Source organism: Macaca thibetana, chromosome 1 (assembly GCF_024542745.1).
Source record: "Macaca thibetana thibetana isolate TM-01 chromosome 1, ASM2454274v1, whole genome shotgun sequence".
In the NCBI taxonomy this organism is placed as follows: domain Eukaryota; kingdom Metazoa; phylum Chordata; class Mammalia; order Primates; family Cercopithecidae; genus Macaca; species Macaca thibetana.
Window position 1 is genome coordinate 166,857,981 of NC_065578.1, and position 12,546 is coordinate 166,870,526.

The 12,546-nt window shown below is 33.3% G+C and overlaps 1 protein-coding gene across 4 annotated transcripts in view; it reads left to right on the forward strand.

Annotated features, from left to right (window-relative positions):
• Nucleotides 1-12,546, forward strand: part of KCNT2 (potassium sodium-activated channel subfamily T member 2) — a 399,106-nt gene that overhangs the window by 250,276 nt on the left and 136,284 nt on the right. The window lies entirely within an intron of this gene.

The following is a 12,546-nucleotide window of genomic DNA, read 5'->3' on the forward strand; positions in this document are numbered from 1 at the left end:
AATTTCTGTTGACTATGATTCTGGAGGTGCCGATTTTCTCTTCAGTATTAAGGGGAGAAAAGGGCCATAACAAATAAATACGCAACTCCAAAAGAACTTAAAATGATGATAATTATTATTCCCAGGAAGATTCAAACAGAAGAGCAGTTGTGGTGCAGAAATGGAGAGGAAAGACCCGTTGAAATTAAAAGAGTGATTGCTGAAATTAAAAAGAAAAATTTGTTTTGGAAGATAATCTCACAGAAATATTGAGGATTTTAGATAAAAATGCAGAATTGGAATATATAAGCAAAAAGACTAGAAGCACAGGAGATCAATCCAGAAGATATGATATCTGCTTTGGTAGCAGTTCCACCAAGAGAGGATAGAGAAAATGGTAGTTAGAAATTATAAGAGAAGAGGAGAGACTCAAGGCTGTAAATTGTTAGGGTCTCTTGAGTGTGAGTCATAATAAGTGAAAAAAAAAAACAAAAAACCACTCTTAGATACTTAGCATTGCCAAATTATAAAACACTAATGATGAAGAAAATTTTCTGAAAAGCAAAGAGGAAAAAAAAATAGTATTGATAAGAGTTTTTAAACTTTAGACAAGACTACACATAGCCTAGTTTTAAGTGTAAAGAGAAATATAAAGGAATATGGAGAGTCACAGAGTCGTTGGGAAAGCAAGGAAGTTACTCTTTATGTTAAACTTGCGTAAACAATTCTCACTACCACACCAAGCAACTAACCAGATAAAGGAGCTTTGGTCTCTAAAAGCCCCCAGAACAATACTACCTCTACTAGCCATTCACTGCAACACAATGGATGCCTCCTACCCTGCCTGTTTCCTCTCTTAGCTCAATTCCAAAACAAATACCTACATTGGTATCTGTTTGATGGAACCCAGGCCACATGTCTGCACCACAGCTAGAACCAATGATTCCTAAAATTTACCACTAAAAAGGGGTCTAAATTAGAAAAATCAGGCCCTCAGTATCAACAAGAGATTGGAATAAATTGAAAACAACATATAGAATGGAATGCATCTGTTTATTCTCCCAGCTGGAAAACAAAATCGTAAACTCCAAGAAATAAAGAGTTTACGGTAAAGCAAATTAAAACACGCCATAATACAGAGCAATAAGTAGTCAGTCAGGGAAATTATTTGAACATTCTTTCTGGATGACTCAGGGAACTGCAGATAAGGTCATATAATTGAAGCCCTCCATTTGACTCTACAGTGAACTCTATTGCAATCCACATAATCATGTAATCACTGCTCACAGGCTCTCTACTTTAAATCTGAAGTCATAGGTTTATAGCTAATAAACAAAATACAAATATTTACAACTTCAACAGTGTTCACGATTTAACAAAGACATCTTGAAATAAAAGTGAGGAGAAGATATGGAAACGAAGAGGGTAGCTAATATCATCCCCAGGTTCCAAAATAGAAAATCAAGACTCTGTCTATAGTTAGTGAAAGAGAATTTTAAGTATGGTAAGTTAAAAAATACCTAGTAAATCAGAGATTGCATATGAAATAAATTCTACCAGTAAATAGGTTTTATTTGGCTGCCAACATGGTGTCAACACTTTTTTTTCTTTTTGAATTGTTTCTTCGAATTTGCGGTTCAATAGACATCCAACAACAAATTCACCACAAGTTTGAACACTACTTATTGTCCTATATCTGACCTGATTCGTGTATTTACTTTACTAAATGTGCTCTGTAGACACTAGAGTCAGAACACTGGAAAATAGAAATGAAAAATAGCAATATGATTATATAAGCAACTCTGGGGAAATTCACTGTGAAAAACACTATTTTCTCTTATATCTTACAGGAGGAGGTCAATAAGTAGTACCTACAATAATAGGGTAGTAAATGTGGTAACATATTATTAAGAAATGTCTTAAAACTCTTTGAAGTAAGTTTAGGATTTGGAAGCATGTGTTTTTAATTTTTTTTTTTTTTGGTCAAAATTTAAGCTATGAATGAGAAAATAGCATTTAATTAAGAGTTAAAACATTATCATAGTTTGGTCATTTATTTAGTCATTTTTTAAATAATCATCACATGCATCCATACTATGTAAGGTACCATGTTAGGACTTTGGGGAATATAAACTTGAATACATTGTGATCACAAATCAGACAGTAGTCTGATTAACAGGTGATTACTCAGACTAAGTGCAGGGCAGGATACAATTTAACATTGCTTTTATACGTATTTGGAATGTATTGCAAATTTCTCCTAATGGATTTATTTTGCTAATAAAGATTCTTTTTAGTTATGGTAAGATTAATTACTGGAGCAGAAGTCAAATGACAACATGGAGAGACAGCAAAAGTGTCCTAGTTACAATTATTTTTAAAAGTGCAAATGATAAAATGTAAATAACAGCAATAGGAGCTTCCTAAGTTCCTATATGTCTATGTATTAATATTGATGGAATATATCTTTCCTAGAAAATTAACTACAATGTTTTAAAGTAAAGGTACAGATATAGCAAATGCATGACTTGAAGCACTTGAACAGAAGCAAAGCATATGGTATTCACTAAGCAAGCAGGCTGTGATCTGTGCGAGACAGGGGAAAGTACAATGTAGCCATAAAATTTTATTAATGCTGAAATAGAACAGTTTAAAATCAGTGAGATATAACTTATTTAATAATGGAATTAAAGAGCTGAGGATGCAACTCCAGTATTGCAAGTGAATTTATTTTTTCACCTGACAGTTTAAAGAGTAGATGAAAAGTCTTAACGCAATTTTAGGATATTTTTTGTGTGTGGTGATAATGGGAATTAAATGAACACTTCAAAAAACCCATTGGAGTTATTGAAGGAGAAACCAACATTAAGGGCAGTGAATTTAAGCTAATTTCATGTACAATCAACCTTTTAAATCTAACTTTTGCACTCTTTTTTATTTCTCATTGAAGTAGATGCCTTTCAAAATGGTGTTCATTGTTTATGATCAGTGTCAATAATGCTTGAAAACCATTTAGCATTTTCCTATTCTCTCCACTTTTGACAGCCATTTTTCTTATCCTGAAAATGGCAAACAGCTTTCTGGTTCCATCTGGTGGTAGAAAATTGATTACCATGCTTTAAATTGTGTCTGCAACTTTTAATCTTAGAACTCAGGTTCCTAATTTGATGCTTAGTGACCTACAATGTTGGGGCAGCTCCACTATTCAAGAACTGGAATTCATAAGCATCTTCCTAGTAGATTAAGGTGTCTTAATTTTTTTTTTTTTTTTTTTTTTGTTACTTCTATCTGGAGTTCTCAAGTACTTTTCTTTCTAGATATTCTGCATCTATACAGTCAGTTCTATCTGCAGACTGACAAGAATAAATGTTCATATAATATAAAGTTATGTGTTAGCTGTTTATTTTGTAAACTCACCTATTTTGGAAGCTTCTGTGTACCCCACATACCCCTGTACCATAAATTATATTTATCTTTCCAATGGCACAGGCTACGATTTGTCAGAATTATTTATTTGAACTACAGTGGCTAAACTGTAGAGTCCTAACATTGCTAGTAAAAGCACAATTATAATACCATTTAAATATTTTAATTTTAAAATAAAATTTGCAATAATTGTGAAATAATGTAATTCATGAGTGCAGAAAAGCACCCTGGGAAGTATACAAACAAGAAAATGGTTGCAACCAAACTGACATTATTTCCATAGATTATGGAATTAATTAAAGTACATTAATTTTAATTATATTTAAACCTTTTGGTGACTTATTTTAGACCTTTAAAATCTCCTTGCAATCAATATAGTGAGTTAGTATATTATCTTCTTCAAAATAGAGTATCGATAAAGAAATTTATATTTAACTCATTTGTTAATCTTATTCAAGTACAAACTTGAATGAAATTCTTTCCTAAAAATGTCAAAATATTTCTATAGTTACATATAAGCAAAAATTTCTGTAGTTATATATATGTAAACACTTTTACTACATAGTGAAGAATGAATTATATATCAAAGTTATCTTGTGACAAGGTGCTCTTTATTACAGTTGTTGCAAAGATAACTTAGTTTGATAATAAATATAAATATATAAAAGTAACTGGTATGACAATTTGTGTCAATTTTGGTGAATCTGAAGTAAATTATGTATCATCTGTTTAGCTACATTATATAGGATCAAAGAGAACAAAATATACCAGCAAACTAAATCCAAAGATTACAATGTAGATAGAGGTGCTTAAAACAGCACATATAATGCTGTGAAAGAGGTACACTCCCACTGATGATTACATTTTACAACTTTAAAAGCAGTGCTTCATAACACCAAGGCTGTTCTTAGTTTATCTCTAGTGTGATGGCATTCTTATATGCATAAAGAAAATATGAAAATTAAAAAATAAATTCTACTTCCTAACATCTATTAATATGAATTTCACAAAAACATACAGCTTCATAAAAACATACGAAGTCACCAGTATAATAAGATTTTGTGCTATTTTATTAAAATTGGGACTACTTTACTGAGCAGGGTAGTATGGCATATCCTGAAATAAGAAAAGAGTATGCAACATATTAAGACTTCAATATATTGTATCTGGGACAGGAAATTTCAATTAAATCCTTTATTTCTCCCTTTGGAAAAACTGATATGAGGAAACTCTTAAAAACAAAACTATATAAGGTTCTTTTACTGCATTCAGAGGTCTGTGTTGAAATACATTTCTGCAAAGAGCAGATCCAACTACTTATTAGCTAACAGCCCTTATTCCACTTGGTTGATTATATTGAAGTGCAGGAGACTAATATGTGAGTTAGTACTTTCTGCCAATAAATAATCATTTGCCTTGAAGATGCAATCATGGATAAGTGAGAAATATGCAACTTGTATTTTAAAAAAATTGTCCAAATTGATTTATACACAATCCAAAAGTTAATGGAGCAAATAATATCTTTACCTTGGAAACAATAAACAGAATGGAATAAACGTATCTTTTTTGTGGTTTGTGTTTTCTAACCAATACTTACTATGCTGAGAGAACTGTCATGTTGCCCCTGGTTTGGTAATTATAACCCAAAATTGAGGACAAAAAAATGAGTCAAGTATTTTATTTGCTAATCTTCTTACCCTTCTATAAAAAGAGATGATCGGAGAGGGTGACAGATAGAGGAGCACAGTGGTTATGCATCCACCTCCAGCCAAGTGAGGTGAGGTCCAAAAAAATTACTTATTACTCATGGAAAATAGGATGTCTGCCTGCAGTAGGAGCTAACATCTCATTTGCCAGTTAGACATCTGCTTATGTAGTTTCCTGAGATTATTTGAACATGAGAGAAAAAAGAGAAGGAGATGGCAAGTCAGGGAGATGACAAGTCAGGGAGTAGAGACTGCTGTAGAGCAGCCCATACTATTGTGCATGAGTTTCCTGAAGCACAACAGATAGTTTACAAAGGTTTGACCTATCTTTCTAGTACCCTGCCTACTCCACCAAGTGAGGCAGCTCAAGAAGCTAGAGTCTATAGGGTGTACTGCTAGGAAATAACAGAGTGGAATGCAGTTTCTTGCTTACCAGTGATGATATACAGAGGCCCAACTCTCACTCCCCAAAAAACATTTTCATGTCTCTATAATATAGGCATCACATGGTTACCATCTTCATAGAGAACAAAGATGACAGTTAGAATTAGCCTAGAGAGCAGCGACATCCCAGGGAGAACAAACCTGAGCTAGTAAGATTGGAGCTTCAAATTTGATAGGCCTGGGTTGGGTTTAAATGGAGTTCCAACATGATTTTAAAGAAATGGGATCTGCCTAAAATATTATTACATGATAGGAATGGGAGATCTGAAATTGCATGGCTGAAGGTTACAAAGTCATGGAATTTGTAATTTATTTACTTCACTAGACTTCTTTTTTCCTTTTTCCCAAGCAATCAACTTGTCTTCCAATATCCTTTCCTTCCAATTTTTTTTTCCATTAAGACATTTGTTTAGGGTATAAAAATGTAAAGAATAATAGACACAAGCTTCTTTTCCTTCCAAGATGTCTCATCAAAAATTTTCTAAGGCTCTCATGACTGGTATTGGGTATTAGGTGCATGAACTCTACAGCATGCCCCTTTATTCAGAGGGACTAGAGACCTAAGGGATTCTTTCTTTCTTTTCTTTCCTTTGTTGCTCAGGCTGGAGTAGCTGGGATTACAGGCATGCGCCACCACACCTAGTTATTTTTTTATTTATTTAATTTTTTTTAATTTTTGTATTTTTCGTAGAGACAGGGTTTCTCCATGTTGGTCAGACTGGTCTCAAACCCCGGACCTCAGATGATCCACCTGCCTTGGCCTCCCAAAGTGTTGGGATTACAGGTGTGAGTCACTGCACCCGGCCGGGATTCTTTCAAATATTAAATGTATACTGTTCTTCTGCACTCCATTTGTTTTCTTAATATCATATTTCATCTCCATATTCTATTATTTTTTCCCTTTTTTTTTAAAATCCAAGATCATTAAAAATAGCTGTAGCTAGCAATGATTTTGAAAACAAATGTGGACATAAAGTTTACTAGGAAGGATTCTTTACTATTCAATTATCAGTCAATATAGTAGAACAGCCTCACAACAGTATGAAATAGATAACAGATTACACTATTTTAGAGGTTGGAGTGTACCTCAAGGTTAACAGTTATTAAATACACAAGCCTCTTATTTCCCCTAAATGTTCATTTAATTGCTGTAAACACATCTCAAATCTTTATTAAATGGTTTTTCATAATTTTCAGTGAGCTTCCCATTCTATACTTTTTGTCCATAATATTTATTGTGTTTTTACTGCTGCTATTTTAATCTAATTATAACATTAAATTGATATAATATTAAATTCACTTCATGTCTATTAGTGATTTTGAAATTCTGTGTTTTTTTTAAATTCTAATGACACATTTATTATAGAGAAAGTAATTCGTTAGACCTAAAAATTATTCTAGTGAAGGCAAAAGGAATTATTTAATTAGAAAAGCAGAACATTTAGTAATTGAGCATGAAGAACATTGTTAGATTATTCTTTGTTCATTTAACAAAACATATATTAAGCTCTTCCTCTGTGTCAGAACTGATGTTGCATCTTGGGGATATAGTGGTAAACAATACATGCTCCCTTTTCTCATAAAGCTTATTTCACAGGGAAACAAGATATGAAGAATTAATTAACACAATCTAATGTTACAGTATTATGAAAGGAGAAGTACACTACAACAAAACTGAGGAAGTAATGATTAAGCTGAGCGTCAAGAATGGATAGGCCATAGGAGGTAGAGAGAAAAGTATTGTGGAAAATCCTAGACATAAGAGAGAGTGTCTTGTTCAGGATGAATTAAAGACTTCTAATGGCTGATGTGCGCAACAGAAAGCAGACAGAAGTAATAGATGAAACCTGAAAGAGTCATAGAACAGGTCAGCAGGGCTTTGTAATGACAATTTTTCAAAGTTTAACTTTATCAAATGGAAGATGGAAGCCCTTTAGCATTTTCAATGGGAGAGTGACATGAAATAATTTGAGATTTTGAAATTTACTCTTATTACCTTACTATAAAAGGATTTGTGAAAGCATTCACTGGAAACAAGGAAGTGAGTTAGGACTGTTTTAAGGTGTAAGAATTGATGATGGAGAAAGGAATAAACAAATAGGTGAGTACAAGTCACACCTGGGTGATAGAATTAAAGGATTTGCTGCTATAAGAAGTTTGGAAATGCACTATTTATTTATGTAATTATTTCCCCTCATTCAAAATCAATCTTGAATTAAGTCGACCCAGATATAGAAAGTAAGAGAATAAGAAAAATAGAAAATTGGGATAGAACAGTAAGCTGAAGACTAATGATTTTTGGACTTACAGGACGTAAAATATCCTGCATTACTAATAAAGGTACAAAACCTTGGCTTTTAATATCCTAGTAGCCTGAAGAATGGAAACAAAACAGCAGAAACATTCACACTGAATATTGGAGTTCCTCAGAACTGACGTTCCTGAACAAAGTGCTGACTTTTAAGCTGGAGTGTCTGAATTGAATTATTATTTGATCTACCTATGCTGGCAAGATCATCAAAGCCATTGAACCTCAGTTTTTTTATCTGAGAAATGGGGGTAATAGCATATATCTCACAGATTACCAGGACAATAAAATTCTTTCATTAAGTAAATATTTTTGAACATCTACTGTGTCTTAGAAAATGTTCTAGTCACCAGAAATCCTCCAGAAAACAGGGTAAACAACAGGGCTCAGTGATTCCACTGCTACATTCTGCTGAGATCGGTGTTGGGTGAGATGTTGTGGCAGAAATAGAGGGTAATTAGCATGCAAATGAAGATAATATGTCGCTAACATAAAGATGTCAATTTCATCCAAATTTATTATTTGAATTCCATCCCAACAATCATACCAACACAACATTCTTTTTTAAAATAGATAAGCTGATTCTAAGTTTACATGACAAAATGAAGCAATCAGAGAAGCGAGGAAAATTTTGAAGGACAATAATAATGAGAGAGGATTACCTTATATACCTAAAAATAATGCACAGTTACAATAATTGAAATAGTGTGCTATTAGTGAATGCATAGAGAAGAATCAATTAACAGGCTACAAATTATATGTACTTCTAATACAGGCACAGATAATTAGGAATTTGGTATTTGATAAAGGAGTTATTTTAAATTAGTGAGTAAAAAGATAGATTATTCAATACATTGAGTAACTGGGTAGATGCTCAAAAAAGTTAAATTCAATACGTTTGTCATAGAAATGGAAAAATGATTACTTTGTGCCTAGGTAAAATATTAGTCCTAAAATATTAATAAGTGGGGGCTAGGGGATGCTCATATAATGTAGACCAAATGCTACCCTGAAACACTGCAAGGAAGCAGTGAAAAATATACAAACAAAAAGCTTAAATTATTAGTACCAATCATGGTGTTTTTTTTTTTTTTTTGCCTTTTTGTGATGCATTTTATTTTTTATTTATTAGAAAATATTTCAGGCACTCAAAAGGCCTAAGAATATTATCATGGACACCAATGTACCTAGCATTTCAGATTTAAAAAAAAATAAACATTCCAAATGTTTGTGAAACCTCACATACACCATGTCTGTTTGACATCTTCTCTCTTTTTGTAAGACTTAGTTTGCTGTAAAGCTGAATCTACAGACTATTCTTTTATCTAACATTTTGTATTTAAGATTTCCCCATGATGTTTTGTAAGCACTGGGACTTGCATTTTCACTCTTATCTATATGGATATTTATTTGTTTGCTTATCTATCCATATTTCTTTTCACTGTTATCTATATGGATATTTGTTTGTTTATCCGTATTTCTTGTGGCTAAGAATATTTGAGATTGTTATATATTTTTCTCTTCCATTAGCAAATTTTTCAAGTCTACCTTCAGAACATACCCAGAATCTAACATAATCCAAACCATTATCATCTAGGTGGATCATTGCAAGAAGAAGGGATCATTGTCCCTTCTTCAGTCTGTTTTCAACACAATGACCAAAGGGATTTTATAAAATATGAATCGGACCTTTTGTACTAGTCTTAAAAAATCTCCGATGATTGCCAAGTCATCCCAATGAAAGGTCAAAGCCATAGTACAACTATTTATAAAGTCCTACATGATCCCTCCTCCCATTTACTTACTTGTGGACCCATTTTCTCCCCCTCCCTGAATTCCAGCTAAACTCGCTTCCCTGCTCTTCCTTAGCCACATCAAGCATTAACTCTGTCTCAGGGAAGTGCTTGTAGCTCCTTCTGGCTGTAATGGTGTTCTCCAAGACCTCTCTTGCCTTCCTCAAGATTTTTACTCAAATATCATATTTTCCCCAGTCACACTATTTACATTTTATTCTACCTGCTAAAATGTTAGCTCCCTTCCTGCTTTATTTTTCTCCCCACCATTATCATCTCTAAACACAACACAATTTGCTTTTTCTTGTTTATTGTTGGCCTTCTCTTACTAGTGATTCTATGAGACAAGACATTTTTACCTTTTTTGTTAACTGCTCTAACCTTTGAATCTAAAGCCTTTCCTGACATTTCACAGGTGCTCAATAAATATTTTGTGTATTAGTTAATGAGTGCAGACTGGATATACACACCAGCATTACATGTTATATTGATGTCTAGCATTTCTCAAGCAAATAACATGAGCTGAAAATAACAAAATGTGTATATTGAAAATTAGATGAATTTAGAGATTCAAGGTTAACTATTAGAGGTTTTGAAGAAATCATAAAGAAAAAAAATTCCAACAAAATGACATCCTAAAAAATGATGCTGCCTGAGGGGCAATGTGCCAGTATAAAATAGCAAGGCAATAAGCAAATTATTTAAGAAAATTTATCTGAACTGTCTTTGTCCGATTCCATCCCTTTCTGTTCCCTTCCAAGTTACCACATTGTGTTCTCCTGTCAGCTTCTGGAATTAGAGTTCTAATTCTCTTGAATAGCTTTTAGTACCCTTGCATGACAATTAGTTGACCTCATGCTGGCTTTTGAATCTCAAACAAATACTGATGAATTACCAGCACCATCTCATACATTTTCAGCCTTTCAGATAGATTCTGTTCTTGCCAAGTATCATCTTGCCAAATAGTAATGTGGTACATAACAAAAATAACTTTATTTTTGTTTGCCAAAGGGAACATTTTTTTCCACCAGGGACAATCATTCTTAGGAAGTAGTAGCTAGATGTAGTCATATGCAATCAAAAATCAAAACTGTTTTATATTGTTTTCCTATTTTCAAAAATACATTAACGTTATGGAAGAATGGGTACAGGTTTTAAAAGCATTATTGTTTAGTAAGTCGACTAGGTTTATTTAAAATGGCTCTGGAATTTAGCAATAAGGAAGATGTAACATCAGAGTAATATTGGCAGCTTACATTTACTGCATGTTTTCTCTGATCCCAACATCTCCCAAATGAGTTCTTTGTATTACCTCATTTTATCTAACCCAATGAAGCTGATACTGTTTTTCACTGAAAAGATAATCACTGAAAAGTTAAATAACTCACAAAAGATTGTAGAGTTTGGCCAGGGCCAATGGCTCAAGCCTGTAATCCTAGCACTTTGGGAGGCCCACGCGGGTGGATTGCCTGAGGTCGGGAGGTCAAGACCAGCCTGGCCAGCATGGTGAAATCTCATCTCTACTAAAAAATATAAAAATTAGCCGGGCATGGTGGCAGGTGCCTGTAATCCCAGCTACTCGGGAAGCTGAGGCAGGAGAATCGCTTGAACCCAGGAGGGAGAGGTTGCAGTGAGCTGAGATCGTGCCATTGTTCTCCAGCCTGATGACAAAGCAAGACTCCATCTCAAAAAACAAACAAAAAAACAAATAAGATTATAGAGTTTATAGAGTTGGGACTCTGATTAGACAATCAAACTCCAGGGCCCAGGCTCTTAACTCTTTAAGCATACTTAAGAAGGAATGAGGCAGAAATGAGGCATACTTAGAAAATAGATATTTTTTAAAGCTTATTGACAATTTGAAAATATTGATAAATGTTACCTTCCTAATAAACCCTTTAGAAAATACTCAGTTCAAAATGGCTTTTAAAGTCCTAAACATGGCTGTAATGCCTTGTGATCTGTTTTTGATCCATTAAGAATCTATTAGAGATTATGATAAATTATTTTGATTTTTATATATGTATCATATTGCTTCTAAACTGTGCTTTTTTGTAGAGTTCATAAGCTTCATTCAGCAAAGGCAAATTAATTTATTATATAAAATGAGAAATAAGCTACTTATATATCCATTATAAATTTCTCATAAATTGAATTTTTAATATATTTCTAAAGCCACTGAGTTAGGCGGGCAGTGCAGAATGTTCCAGAACAAAAGACATTGCACTTTTTGTGGTAAACTTATCTTTTTTGTAAAAATACTTTTGTGGGATGTCTTTTGGAGATTTAGTCAGTTCAGGCTGTTATTACAAATTACCACAGCTTGGGCATTTTATAAACAACAGAAATTCATTTCTTACAGTTCTGGAGGCTGGAAATCCAAGATCTAGGTGCCAACATGATTCAGTGCTGGTGAGGGCCGCCTTCTGAGTTTTAAACAGCTGACTTGTATTCTCACATGGAGGGAAGATAGTTCTTTAGCATCTTTTTAAAATGCACTAATTCCATTCCTGAGGGCTCTACCCTCATGACCTAATTGCTTCTCAAAGGCCCCACCCCCAAATACCTTAATAATGGGATTAGGATTCCAACATGAATTTGGTGGTTACAAAAATATTCAGTTAGTGGGAGAGATCCTTACATTTATCACAGAAAACTGTCTTTTCTTGACTGCTATAGAATTGGAAGAAAGTTATTGCTATGATATGAACAAAAAATAAAGGTAGATATTCTATAAAATCAAATTGATAAATTGAGATACATTTGTAATTTTAGGTATAAAGCAAAATAAAATACCTACAGCAGCCACGCAAGTATCATAGGTAAGATAACCTTGGCCATATTATGGAGACTGTACAATAAATTTTAGAATATATGCATGATAGGATAT